The sequence below is a fragment of the Cavia porcellus genome, unplaced genomic scaffold (assembly GCF_034190915.1).
Source record: "Cavia porcellus strain 051 isolate PalLab524CR breed Dunkin Hartley unplaced genomic scaffold, mCavPor4.1 scaffold_1, whole genome shotgun sequence".
Classification (NCBI taxonomy): domain Eukaryota; kingdom Metazoa; phylum Chordata; class Mammalia; order Rodentia; family Caviidae; genus Cavia; species Cavia porcellus.
The window spans coordinates 180,463,162-180,476,136 of record NW_026947484.1 but is presented as its reverse complement, the minus strand read 5'-3'; the positions used below and the strand labels follow the sequence as shown (position 1 = coordinate 180,476,136).

The 12,975-nt window shown below is 44.6% G+C and overlaps 1 long non-coding RNA gene across 12 annotated transcripts in view; it reads left to right on the top strand.

Moving 5' to 3' along the window:
• Window positions 1-521: 521 nt before the first annotated feature.
• Window positions 522-12,975, top strand: part of LOC134478764 (uncharacterized) — a 49,806-nt gene continuing 37,352 nt past the window's right edge. For 8 of the 12 annotated variants that reach the window (XR_010051656.1, XR_010051666.1, XR_010051639.1 and 5 more), the window contains exons 1-2: window positions 522-642; window positions 2,288-2,369. This is a non-coding gene — a long non-coding RNA (uncharacterized LOC134478764). Of the gene's footprint in view, window positions 643-2,287; window positions 2,398-2,936; window positions 3,111-3,236; window positions 3,397-9,664; window positions 9,986-10,356; window positions 10,491-11,053; window positions 11,200-12,975 lie in introns of all 12 variants that reach the window. The other 4 variants (XR_010051641.1, XR_010051642.1, XR_010051644.1 and 1 more) reach the window with 4 other exon arrangements.

The window sequence follows — 12,975 nt, the reverse complement described above, 5'->3', positions numbered from 1 at the left end:
GCTGTGAGTTCAAGGTCAGCCTGGGCTACCTAGTGAGTGCAGGGCCAGTCTGCACCCTGTCTTAAAATCCAAAGAAACCACCAAAGGAGGAAAAAACCTCCCCAAACAAACCCCAACCAAACAAATCCCCTCCCCACCACAGTCAGTGATCTGTCTCCCCAGGGTTCCTCCAATGCTGTTTAGGTAGGACCTTCCAAAGCCACAGAGGCCATAATTACAGATCTATCTATCTATATATATATATATATATATATATATATATATATCCCCACCCTCAGTCTGATCACAGAGATTTATCTGTTGCTGATATTTTTATTAAAGTGCTAATGCATGTGCATGTATCTATTCATGTGTTGTGGTTGTGTCTAGATGTCCCTCCAAAGCCTCGTGCAATCATGGGGGCAGGCTTCTAGAGTTTGTGAATGACTCATGGTCCAATGCTGGGATTATGGGTGTCAGTGCTACACCCAAGTAGGTGTGGCCTTCATACAATATAAGGGACAGAAAGAGTCTTCTCTGTGCGCTCCTCCCTTTGCTCTTGTTGCTTTTGCTGTTTTCCACTGCCATGAATTACTGTCCTCAGCCCTGCCACCCTGCCTTGGAACCAGCAGCTTATGGACTGAAACCTCCACAAACTGTGAGGTAAATAGACCTTCCTTTCCTTCATGTTAGACATTGGTTATTTTGTCTCAGTAACAAGTGAAAAATAACCAAGACACCATGTGATTACCTAATAAGATTGTACTGTATGTATTCATTTGTATCTTGGCCTTAGTCAACACAAGAAGATCGTTCTGTGCCAGGATCTGCTCTTTTACAGCATCATTTCAAATATTTCTTTATGTCAGTGTCTCAGAGACATTTAAAACCCACTCCCAATTTTCTCTCTACTTCTGATTTTGGTTGGCCTCAGGATTCTATCTATTGGGTATTTTCCACGTGCTAAATGCTTTACAGACATGTCACGATGTGAGGTGACACCCATGCTGGAGAGCTTTCTATTCAAATCCCACCTCTGTTCCTTACTTTCTGTGTTGGTTTCTGAATTTCTCCAAGTCACAATTGGCTTCAGGGGAGCATGGAGAATGCAGTAATGATACTGTCCTTCAAGCACAATAAAGTGGGACAAAACAGAGCGAGGCCCACGGCAAAGGCAGCTGTCTTTTTGGTGGAGAGTGCCCCGTCCAGCCTGAAAGAAAGTGTTCAGAGATGGGACGGCAACCAGGGATAGCTGTGGAGAGGAGGTAGAGGCAGAAATTCGAGGCACCCATCCCCCCTCCCACTTTCTGCTCAGTTACACAGGAGGAAGCCAGGTGTCTTTGAGAGGACAGGATTCTGCTCCGCTCCTGGGCAAGGCAGAGGGAAAGGCTATTAGCAGATCTGTAAACTTGTGGGCATGCGCATGGGAACAGGCCCTGTGGGCCTTGCACAGAGCGTGTGCATGGCTCCATGCTCACTGCATTAGAGGGTTCAGGGCTCAAGGTTGCCTGCGGAAGTGCTTTTAGGACTTTTGGGTTTTTTAGCTAGGAACTCCATGTAGGGGTTTGAGCTTAGGTTGCGATGTCCTCAGACAGATGTGCACTGTCAGTTTCTCTGCCATTTCTCTGGTCTTCTTTCTCCTCTTCTATGAAATTGGCACAATGATACATGGTTCAGAGGGTTTATAAAGATGACAAGAGAGGATGTATGCAGAACTGACTCCATGCAGGACAGACACTAAAAAACATTCACCATTTGGTGACTGCGGCTTTTACCCATCGGTCCTTCCTCCTACACCTGCTCACAGATTATCTTCTGTCTCTGTTTGGCTCATGGGAGTTTGAAGGCAGCCTGATGTTTGTAGAGCAGGGGATAAGAGGAAACTGATTAGGGATGAAGGGTTATGTGCATGAGGGGTGAGATCAGGATCCATTGGGGAATCCAAAGTTTTGGTCAGGTCAGTACCTGGGAAGTGGGTGGAGGTGCTGGAAAGACTTTGAAGAGGAAACAACCCAGCAGCCTTGGAGGGCTTTGCAGAGTCCTTGCCTGAAGCAGGAGGGAAGCTGAGGTGACTCTGAGAGAACTTTCTCCAGGATATGTATGGCTTTCTTTCCCCCACAGTACTCCAAAAAAGTGTGTTCTACAAACCTGGTCCATGGCAAGATCAGCCCAAACTCTGAGAACTAAGGCTTGGGATTGTGTATAAGGTTTTGACAGAGTAATGCTATTAGGTGTGTTGAATATAACTGCAAAAAATTAGAGTCGCTGCATAGTAATTTATTTTTATTATATTTTACAAATTTCACAGTGTGCAATGAGTTAGTGCATCGAAGCAAAACAGACTGGGTCTCCACCAAAGATACTGGGAGAAGCACTTCCCGGGCCATTCTGTAAGTGTCAGATTTTGTTTTTCTTCAGGTAGGTTTTAGCACTTTCACTTTGGGAGAAGCAGTGAGTGGTGTCAGAAAGAGGTCAGATGACCCTTTGTTCTTGACCTCCCCTGTGATCATTGTCATTATCTGTAAAATGAGGGCAATAAAACCCACCACAGGGAATTTAGGGGTGAAGGGCCTGATGTGATCTGTGGCCTTTAGAGAGGCACAAAAGAAGTATTTGTTCTTTTCCTGTCTTCCCTGTACACTTAATTTACATAAAGAAAACCCTAAGTGTTTTGCTTTCTTAGTCCCTTAAAAAAATATTTACATCCATTCTAGTTTTTGATTATCTTAGGCTGGCAGTGGTTTTTGTAATCTCCCTAATAATGGTTCCAGCATTTTACATACTTTTGAACCTGAAAGCTGGGAATCCTTTCCCTTTTTGAAAGAAGAAACAAAGTCAGAGAGGTTGAATGGATTGCTCAGAGTTGTACAACTGGCAGCTTAAAATTCATGCTGGTCAGGCACCGGGAACTTTCCCCCATCTCGAGCCCTTCCGTAATACATGAGTGTTCTTTCCAGAGCCTCGAATCCCAAACTTGTCACCCCCGCAGTAGGTGACATTCTGAGCGCGATGTTCACAGATTTAACAAGCAGGGATCTTTGTGAACGGAGCCCAGGCTGTGTGGAGCCAGCAGTCTTTGTCCTGACCTCAGTTTCTAGGGTGGTGTGAAGGAACCCCACCCCATCTGCCTGGTAAGATCACAAGAGAGTGTTTGGGGATAGGTCCCCTGCTCTGGAAATGAAACTGGTGTCCTGTTTAGCTGTGGACACATCTGTCCTGGCAGCTGCTCACGTTGCGTAATTTGTCTTTCTCACCAGCCAGCACTGGCCTTCCCATGGTTGGGGGACGTTTTCTTTCTTTGCTCAAGAGTGAGTTGCAGTGATGAAAATAGATTTCCCTGCTCCCTACCCCACCCCAAGAAGATAAGGGAAGTGATTCCACGGTGTCCTGGGAGGATGCTGCGGATGGGGTGCTGAGGTGAGCCTGCTCCGCTGCTGTAAGCTCGCTGTCTATCTCCCCGGCTCTGCTTTCTCCCTGGATCACCTGACTGTGAGATTTAGGTGGATCAGTTTGTGTCAGGTCTGGAGGAGCAGCAGTAAGCCTGTCCAAGATGCCTCCTCCTTTTCAACCATGATTCCGAGGGCCTTCCTCATTCCACCTCACCATGATGGCTGGTGTTCTCTTGCCAAAGAGGAAACTGAGGCAGGAAGAGATTAGCACATGGTGAATTAAGCGGTGAGCTGTGTCTTTAGCCGTGAGCCCATAGCGCCCCTTGTTCTGATAGACAGGAAGGAAACCAGTTTGCGAGAATCCCTTCCAGTCCCTCCCACAGCTGAGGTTTTCTTTCCAGAACAGTCTGTCCCATGATGATTGAGATGTGAAACCCAGGTGTGATAAACCCGAGCAAAGATTCATCAGTTTAAAAAGTGTCAGAAAAGCAGGACGGGAGCATTGATGCATCAGAATAGTGATCCCCAATATTGTTGACCTAGGGACTGATTTCATGGGCTGCAGATTTTCCAAGGAGGGTAGAGGTTGGGAGGGATGGTTTGGTGATGATTTAAAGGAGTGAACAACTCAGATCCCTCCCTTGCCCAGTTCACAGCAGGGTTCTTGCTGTCCTGAGAACCTCACAGCTGCTCTGACAGGAGGTGGAACTCAGGCAGGAAAGCAATCAATAAATATGAAGAGACAAAGCTTTAATATTCGCCTGACACTTACTCCTCACTGTCATGGAGGGTGAAGCCCCTCTCTTTCTTCTAGTGTGGGGAGGAGGTCCCCAACCCCCAGGCCACAGACCAGTCCTCCATGGCCTGTTGGCTGGATCTGGAGTGTGTGTTGTTGTGATCAAGGATGCGGCGCTGGGATTGATTCAGGGTGCAGTGCTAGGACTAATGTTGTGAGTGCTCCCCACCCTGGGGGGAGGGGAGGCTGCTGTTTCTTGTCCCCTACTGCTTGCTGCTTGCTGTCCTGTGCCTGCCCCGCTGGCCATGAACCATATCCTCTCTGTGATGCCTGTCTGCCATGCCACCCTGCCTTGGTGCCACTTATGGCCCGAAACCTCTACAAACTGTGAGCCAAATAATCCTGTCCTCCTTTAACCTTGGGTGTCTGGTGTTTTGTCTCAGCATTGAGAGCAGTAACTAACACAGTTACCTGTGGACAGAAGAGAGTGGACAGGGAGCCCACATGGAGTCTGGGACCAAGCGTGAAGCTTCCGGTTATATGCAAGACACCTCATGGGTGATTTATATTTTTGTTTCAGGGAAGTGGATGCACACAGACTTTGCTTTTCATCCCAGATTTGACCTACAGTTGTGCAGTATAAATATAACATTTCTTCTCTCTCTCGCAACTGCTCCACTGGACGGATGCAGGGATGGTCATGCTCTGGAAGGAGAAGCTCTAATGTAGGTCAGTGGGTCCCCTTGTGGAGGACATTAGCTGCTCATCACAGTTTGTAAGTTGCCAACCACATGGCTTGTACCATGTCAGTGTTGTCAGAGGGCAGGGCCACAGAGGGGGGCTGGAAGGGACAAGAGATCTGTCAGTATTTTAAAGTCCCAGCAACAGTCCCACCTGTAGGATCTAATGGACGGTAATGTTGTTACTGAGAGCAATTGCATAAGGATGATCACTGCAGATTTGCTCTTTAAAAAAGCAATCTCCAGTTCTGGTCCAGTCACCCACATATGTTGGGGACACACAGAAGTATGCTTCCCCTGAGGTTGGTGCAAACAGCTCCATCTCCTCATTTAGTTTTTCTTTTGATACAAACATACAAAATCATTCCTTCTAGCTTTTGGGAAATATCTGTTATTGTTTTCTATGGTTACCCTGTAGTAACCATAGAAATGGTTGGAATGTCTTTCTCTCATCCATTAGAATTTAGCATTCATTAATCAATGTTTTCCTATCCCTTTCTTTCCTTTCTCTCCTCTCCCCAGCCTGTATTCTTTCACCTTCTGTGAGATCAACTCTTTGCATTCCACTCAGGAGCTAGAGTGTGTGGTTTCTCTCTTTCTGTGACTGGCTTATTTTGCTTAAAGTAAGTATCTCCATTTCCATTCAGGTTGTCTTAAATGACGGGATTGCATCACTCTTTGGGGCTGACTAGTGTGCCTTTGTACCTGCATCAGCTGAGGGACACATTGTTTCCATTTCTTGGCTATTGTGAAGAGGTCTGCAGTCAGCTCGGAGAGCAGATGGCTCCCACCTACTGATTTCATTTCCTTAGGACACAATAGTGGGATTATTGGGTCACATAGTAGGTCTATTTTTAACTTTTCCAGTAATGTTTATATTGATTTTCCTAATAGCTGTACAGTCCCATTGACAGTCGGAAAAGGTTCCCTCTTCTCTGCACCCGTACCAGCCCTCTATCTTTTGCTGTTTTGAGATATCAGGTCTCACTTGTTCTCAGGCTGACCTCAGATTCACCGTGTAGCTCAGGCTGACCTTGAACTCTTGACTCTTCTGTGCAGTCTCCTAGGCAGGCACCACTATCCTAGCTTGTCTTTGCTAATAACAATTTTAACTAGAACAAGGCGATGTCTCCAGGTGATTTTAATTTTCATTTACCTAATGATTGGTGATGCTGAGCATTCTTTTCATATATTGATTAGGATTTATATGTATTTCTTAAGAAATGATTACTTGGATGTGTTGCCCATGTAAAAATATTTCGTTTGTATGTATGTATGTATGTGTGTATTGTTGTACTGGTGATTGAACCCAGGACCTTCATTCTCAGCTACATCCCTAGCCCATCTTAAAATTTTTTTTTTCACTAAGCTGCTAAGTTGCCAAGGCTGGGGTACAGCTTGCTAACCTCCTGCCTCAGCTTCCCAGAGTGTTGGGATTTTAGGCCTGTGCTACCACATTCAGCTCAATGCCTGTTTTTTAATTAGATCCTTTTGTTGTTGAATTCCTTATATATTCTGTATATTTATTTCTTGTTAGACATATGGTTGGTCAACATTTTCTTCCATTTTATAGGTTGTCTTTTCACTTTGTTGATTATCTCCCTTGGTGTGCAAAAGTTTTTATTTTATTTTATTTTCCATTTGTCTATTTTTGCTCTTGGTTCCTCTGCTTTTGCATCATATTCAAAAAACTCTTTGTCTATTCTAATGTCTGGAAGCATTTCTCCTATTAGTTTCATATTTAAATTCTTATATGTGGGTAATTCATCTTGAGTTGATTTTTAAAAGGTGAGAGCTAGAGCTCTGGTTTTATCCTTTTGTTGCATTTCCCAGCCCGACTTATTGAAGAATGACCTTTTCCCAAAGTGTGCTCTTTGTTGAAGACCAGTTGGTAGAGACACATGAGTTTGTTACTATCCTAATAACATTTTCTTTTTTAGTATATATTTAATCTTAATTGATACATAATAAGTGCTCATATGTATGGGTTACATCATGATATTTCAATACATGTATATAACGTGAAATAATCAAGTTAGATCAGAGTACTTGGCCATTAGATTTATTATTTCTTTTTGAATGTTCAAAATCTTATTAGGTACTTGGAAATATGTAGTTAATTGTCATCAACTGTAGTTACCCTATAATAGGATTTCAAATTCATATTATGAATGCGTGCATCATGGTACAATTTCAAAAACTACTAATAGTTATACAATGACTACAGTCTTAGCAATGGGGAGGCCAAGGCACATGGATCTCAAGTTCAAGGCAGTGAGTTTAGGAAGAGCCTGTCTCAAAATATTTAAAAAACATTTAAAACATTTAAAAACATTTAAAAAATGGCTGGGGATGGAGCTTAGTGGGAGGCCATGTGTTCAATCCCCAGGTCTAAAACAAAACAAAACAAAATGAAACAGCTCTACTGTGAGTAGCTGTTCTCTTTATTCTCTCTGTCTTCAGTGCCATCTCATGAATTTCTGTGCAGACACAACCATCCTTTTAAAATAAAAGGTCCTGAAAACACTCACATGTAAATGAAAGCCCATTTCATCCCTCACTCTGCTTTTTAAAAACCATACTATATTGTGTAGCGCTTTTTCTATAATGACATATGCAGATTATCATATGGTTGCTCCATTAATTTACTTACCAGACATTGAGGTTATTTTTCCTATTATGGTGTTGTAAATGATGGATGTGGAATATATATACAACAGGATGCTAAATGGAACTCTCAGTTTCTGACTGAGCCTCTAAATCCCTAGAAATGATACGATGGGTGCTGAATATCTCCACCCCAGTCCTAAATGAGGTGCTAGACCACCTGGGCCAGGCCTGTAGGGAATGCGGGGTGTGGTTATGCTAGCTGGGACCTTTGTTGGACTTGAGCCTTTAGAAGTGACATGAGGTTGGAGAGGCCTGGAGAGGAGACCTTCTTTGGAGGGAATTGACAGTGGGTGGCTGCCGTGACCCTCCCCACCATGTCACATGTGTTAGTGAACTGGGATAGATTAAAGACTGAAAGAAGAACTCTCAGAGACTTGGCACCTGTGCCTGGGACTTGAGTTTGGTGGCCTGAGCCTGTAGTAAAGCGGCTGAGGCTAGGTTGGCCTGAGGTGGTGGAGAATGAACCCTACCAGGAGCTGGGGAGCAGTGAAGGGTAAAGCACTGCGGTCTGTGGGCCAAAAAAGGGGCAGCAGGAGAAACTAGAGCCACCCCAACGACACTTTCCAGTGGGCCCTCTGAAACAGCGCAAGAGGCGGAAACAGCCCACAGCAGGGTGAGAGATTCTCTCACATTAGGCAAAAGATGCAGAGATGCCCCAGGGCAGGACATCGGAGGAACCCACAAAACCCCCAGCCCAGAGGACAGAGGCCCAGCTCCCAGAAGTATCGGCCATGGGAACCTCTGCCCCTGTCCATGCTTTTTTTTTCCCCTCTGGCCTCTGTTCCGTTGGAGGTAGCAATGTGAGGGGAAGATGGAGGACATCCTTGCCTTCCTCCTCCTAGCTGGCCTCTGCATCTGAGCTGATAAGGGAGAATCCAGTGGGTAAACCCACTGGAGTATGCTTCGAAGTTACAGACTGGTTTTGGGAATTAAGGGACCAAGGGAGTGAATTCCTAGAGTGAGGAAAAAATAAATTTGCTTTAAGTTTCCCCATTGTATTCAGCTTATATGACATTCTTTGTGAACGTTTATGATCTGTATATAGAATAAATTTCTAGAAGTGCAGTTTTTGTGTGAGGCAATAAAGTATTTTACATTTTGGTAATTATAGTGGAATTTCCTTCCAACTATCCATTCGTACTGTCCCAATCATGAGAGAAAGAGGTGGTCTCCCAGTACCTTTTCTATACTATGATTGTCAGGCATTGTTTTTCCTGATGAGTTGCTGTGTTTTTTTCTTATTAATTAGTAAGAACTCTTTATATAGTGAGGCATTAGTCTTTAGTTTATCACATATGTTGCAGATATTTGTCAGTGTGTGTTATTTGTCTTTGACGCTGTACAATGGATTTTCCAAAGTGCATGAATACTACCAGATGGGATGAATGTGACTTTCCTCTAGCTCAGTGATGGCGAACTCTTTAGAGCTTTCAGTGATATAAACAGCCCCCTCTGGCACATGTGCCATAGGTTCACCATCACTGCTCTAGCTGAATTAACAGCAGAGTTTTTCTTTTGTATTTTATTTTCTTAATTAATAACCAATGAACCTGTAAAGAAAATAAAAACACAGCTTGAAGGGTTGGTCTCTGAAGTCAAGAGGTTAGGAACCACTGCTCAAATCTGTACCTGACTCGCCTTCACGGCACCATCCAAAGCCCTTCTGGTTGAATATTCTGTGGTGAAGTCACCTGAGGCCAGAAGTCATCACTTTGCTAATTCCATATAAAACACAAGCAGTAGCATAAAGCTGGAGCTGAGAAAAGGGTCCCGCAGTGACCTTTTTCCTCTCCGCCTTTCGCCTGCTCTTCCCTTCCCCTTTTTGCTTTTCTCTGGCCTCCAACAGGGGAGAGAGAAAAGCAGGGAGGAGAGCAATGCAGAGGGGTGTGAAAGGCAGTGAAGACTCCCCACTGTTTAAGGCCACGCCTAAGCTGTCCCTTCATGTCTGACCCTTCCCTGTGCCCCAACACCTCGAGCTGCCCTGTGCCCAGGCTCCTCTGGCCTTGCTGCCAGCTGCTTCCCCTCCTATGAACTTGCTTCCTCTTTCCTGCTTGGTACACTCGAACTTTCAAATGTCACTTCCTCTAGGCGCCTTTTTATGGCCTGAGCAGAGGTAGTGTCCCCTCCTCTGGCTCACTTCTTTCTTACAGGATTCATGATGCTGTCCTCTGAGCGTGTGGCTGCTTCTGGCCCAGCAGTTGGGATGCAGTAGTGGCTTTGTCATTGTTCACTGAATGAGACTTTTTAAGGAGCAAAATTGTGTCTTGGAGAAGGCATCACAGGAGTGCAGCTGGAGCAGCACCCTTCCAGGGGAGCTGGGACACCAGCCTGCTCTGCCCTTTTGAGTCTAAGTAGAGCCCCGCATCCTTCACTGAGTCCTGCGGATTCATCACCTGGAAACGCATTCTGTGTCAGGTCAGGGAGAAAGCAAGGGAAACTCAGAGCCTTCGCACACCGGACCTCACACTTCGGTCAGTATCAGACTCACCTTGGGGAACTCTGGGGAACTTTGGGAATTCTATCCTACTTGCTTCAAGAAGTTAGAGACTTACCTCCAGACTCAGAGCAAGTGGACTGCCTCAAAAAAAAATTAAACCAAACCAAACCAAACCCAACTCAACCCCACCCCACCCAACCCAAACCCAAACCCAAACCCAAACCAGAAAGCCTCAGGAATATCTGCCTGTGTGTCTTAGTAAGGATTATATTGAACCACAGTGGAAGTGTTTTCTAAACAAACTCCTGAACATAAGACAAAGAAAAAACTCTGATGAATAATTATACATAAATAAATGAGTTTTCCTCAACTGTCCTTTGTCTGCATTTTTTCTCCATCTTTAAGGAGCAGCGGCACAGCCTGAGACATTGAACTCTTCTTTGCCTCTCAGCCTCCACACTTGTGCAGAGGTGCAGCAAGCCCTTGGGAGCTCCTGTGGAACTTTTCAAGCTGCAGAAGTCTTCTCTCCTTGCCTCGCGGTCAGCCCCCCCCCCCCCATCTCTGCCTCTCTGAACCAGTGCAAGTGCAGAGGTGCTGTCCTTCCTAGGCCACCAGGAAGGCTGTACTCACATTTGCTGTTGCGCTGGTCACAGAAGGGCATCACTTCCCTTTTAAGAGAAGAGTTATTTACATCAGAAAAAAATTATTAACGCTTCATCTGATTTTCACAAATCACATGGAAACAACCAGTTTTTTTTTTTTTAAGAAATGTGCAGGAATAAATATCAGGTAAAATAATAATACTAATCTCCACCATCTTTTAGTGTTTTAGTTTACCAAGAATCTTTACAGTCATTTTGTCATCAGTTGCTCACAGCTATATTTAAAAGTAGTTTCTACCATTCAGCCAGGCATGGTGGCTCACACCTGTCATCCCAGAGCTCAGGAGGCTGAGGCAGGAAGATCATGGCAAGTTCAAAACCAGCCTGGGTTACAAAGTGAGCTCCAGGCCAGCCTGAACTGCATAGTGAGACCCTGTCTTTAAAAGACAAAAACAAGCAAACAAACAAAAAGTAGTTTCTACTGTCATCTCTGTTTACAGGTTAGGAACGTGTGCACCAGCCAAGAAGAAGGTCCTTGTGAGGTCTCACAGCTGAGATGTTAGGGTCATCCTTCCAAGTGAGCAGAAGCTTTTGGGGTGCTTAAGGAATAACCCCTGCACATGCCAACAGCCAGAAAGTCTCACAGGTGAGCCTCACCTGTCTTCGGAAGCAAGCTTTGCAGTTGTGTGTCCCTGAGGACTGCTGAGAACACTTCCCATATCTGTCAGAGGCTCCCATTATAGCTTCTGAGGAGGGGTCTGGTACAGGGCCATTCGTCATGCACGAGTTGTTCTTTTCCCTCAGCTGAACCAGAACCTCAGCCAAGAATCTAGCTTCCCACACCAGTCTTGGGGCACCTGTAAAATGTGGCAGAAAGTTTTTCTTAGTTGGGTTCTCAGTTCACAGTAAGATCTCCTCAATCTCTGAATTTGGACTCTATCCTTTTAGAAGGCTAAGCAGTGCCTGGCAATTCAGATCACAGGAGCATCTGACTTTAGGGTTTTTTTAAGACAGGTTCTCACTATTGTAGCCCAGGCTGGCTTCAAACTTTTGGGGTTCCTCTGGGCTCAACCTCCTTAGTGTGAGGATTACAGGTGTGCGCCACCACACCCAACTCATTTCAGTTCTTTTACTTTACATTTTCATCAATTCCTTTCTGTATCTGTGCTTCTTTTGCAGAATTAGAGATCTGTTTTAATTTCCTCCAAGATTACTGGTCCTTCCCTCTTCTCCAACTCTGTATTCATCATCTTAGTCCAAATCTCCATCAGTCGCTGCATTGGAAAGGTCTCCCGTGTCCGATCTCTCATTTATCATCAGTCAGTGTTTATCTTTCTAGAACACACATCTGACCATGCCACTAATCTGGTGGCTCTCTCCTAAGCAAGGCTACCTAAACCATCATTTGCTCTTGACCCTGCCTTCATGCCTAGTGTGGTACTGGCCCATTTCTCTTTGGCTCCAACTACATCAGTGCAATCACTCTCCCCTAAATCCACCATATTCTTTCACTCTTCCTTACCTCTCTCATCCCTTCCTCTCTTGAATACCTACCACTCTCCGCTTAGTAAGAACACTTCTAATAATTTCTCATGGCCGAGTCCTTATGCCATGATCTCTATGTAGTCTTTTGCACTCTCATTAATGTGAATGAATCTTCTTTTATTTGTACCTGTAAATTTTTAAAAAATATATTTGAGCCCGGGGCCTTCACACTAAGTCATACCCAGTCATTTATTTATTTATCTATTGCTATTTTTGAGATAGACTTGCTAAGTTGCTAAGTTGCTGTGTTCCTGGGCTCAGCTCAATCTTGTGATCTTGTCTGAGCCTCCTGAGGGCTGGGATTATAGGTGTGCACTGCCAAAACCTGGCCCTTATTTTATTGCTTTATCCCTCAGTTTTGAGGGGTGCAAACTATTTACAAAATATTTATCAAGAAGTATTAATTCCATGTAGCTGTTACAGGTACTAGGAGAATGAGTGACATATGAAATACACTCTAAAACTCGATCTTTACTCTTAAGGAATTCAGAGTAGGGGTCAAAATACATAATGAGCTGAGTTTAGTATTCTATCATGAATTTTGATGAAGACATGCACAAAGGGTGACGGGGTTATGGAGAAGGCACTAGACCAATTCTGCCTGAAAAATCCAGATAGGTAGACAACTGAGTTGTGCATCTGTTCATTCAGATTTACTGAGGAGCTGCAAGCTCTGAATTAGATGTGGGCAATATACATGAGTAATTAGGTGGCAGCTGGAAGAGAGGAACGCACAGAAAACAATTCCCGGAGAGGAAGGAACACCGACAAACAGATCGTGGCGGGGAAGGAGTTGTCAGCAGCTGAAGTTTAACTAGCAGTGGAGAAGTGAGGAGAAGCGAGTGGGAGGGTGGGCACCAGACTGATGTCTGCGCAC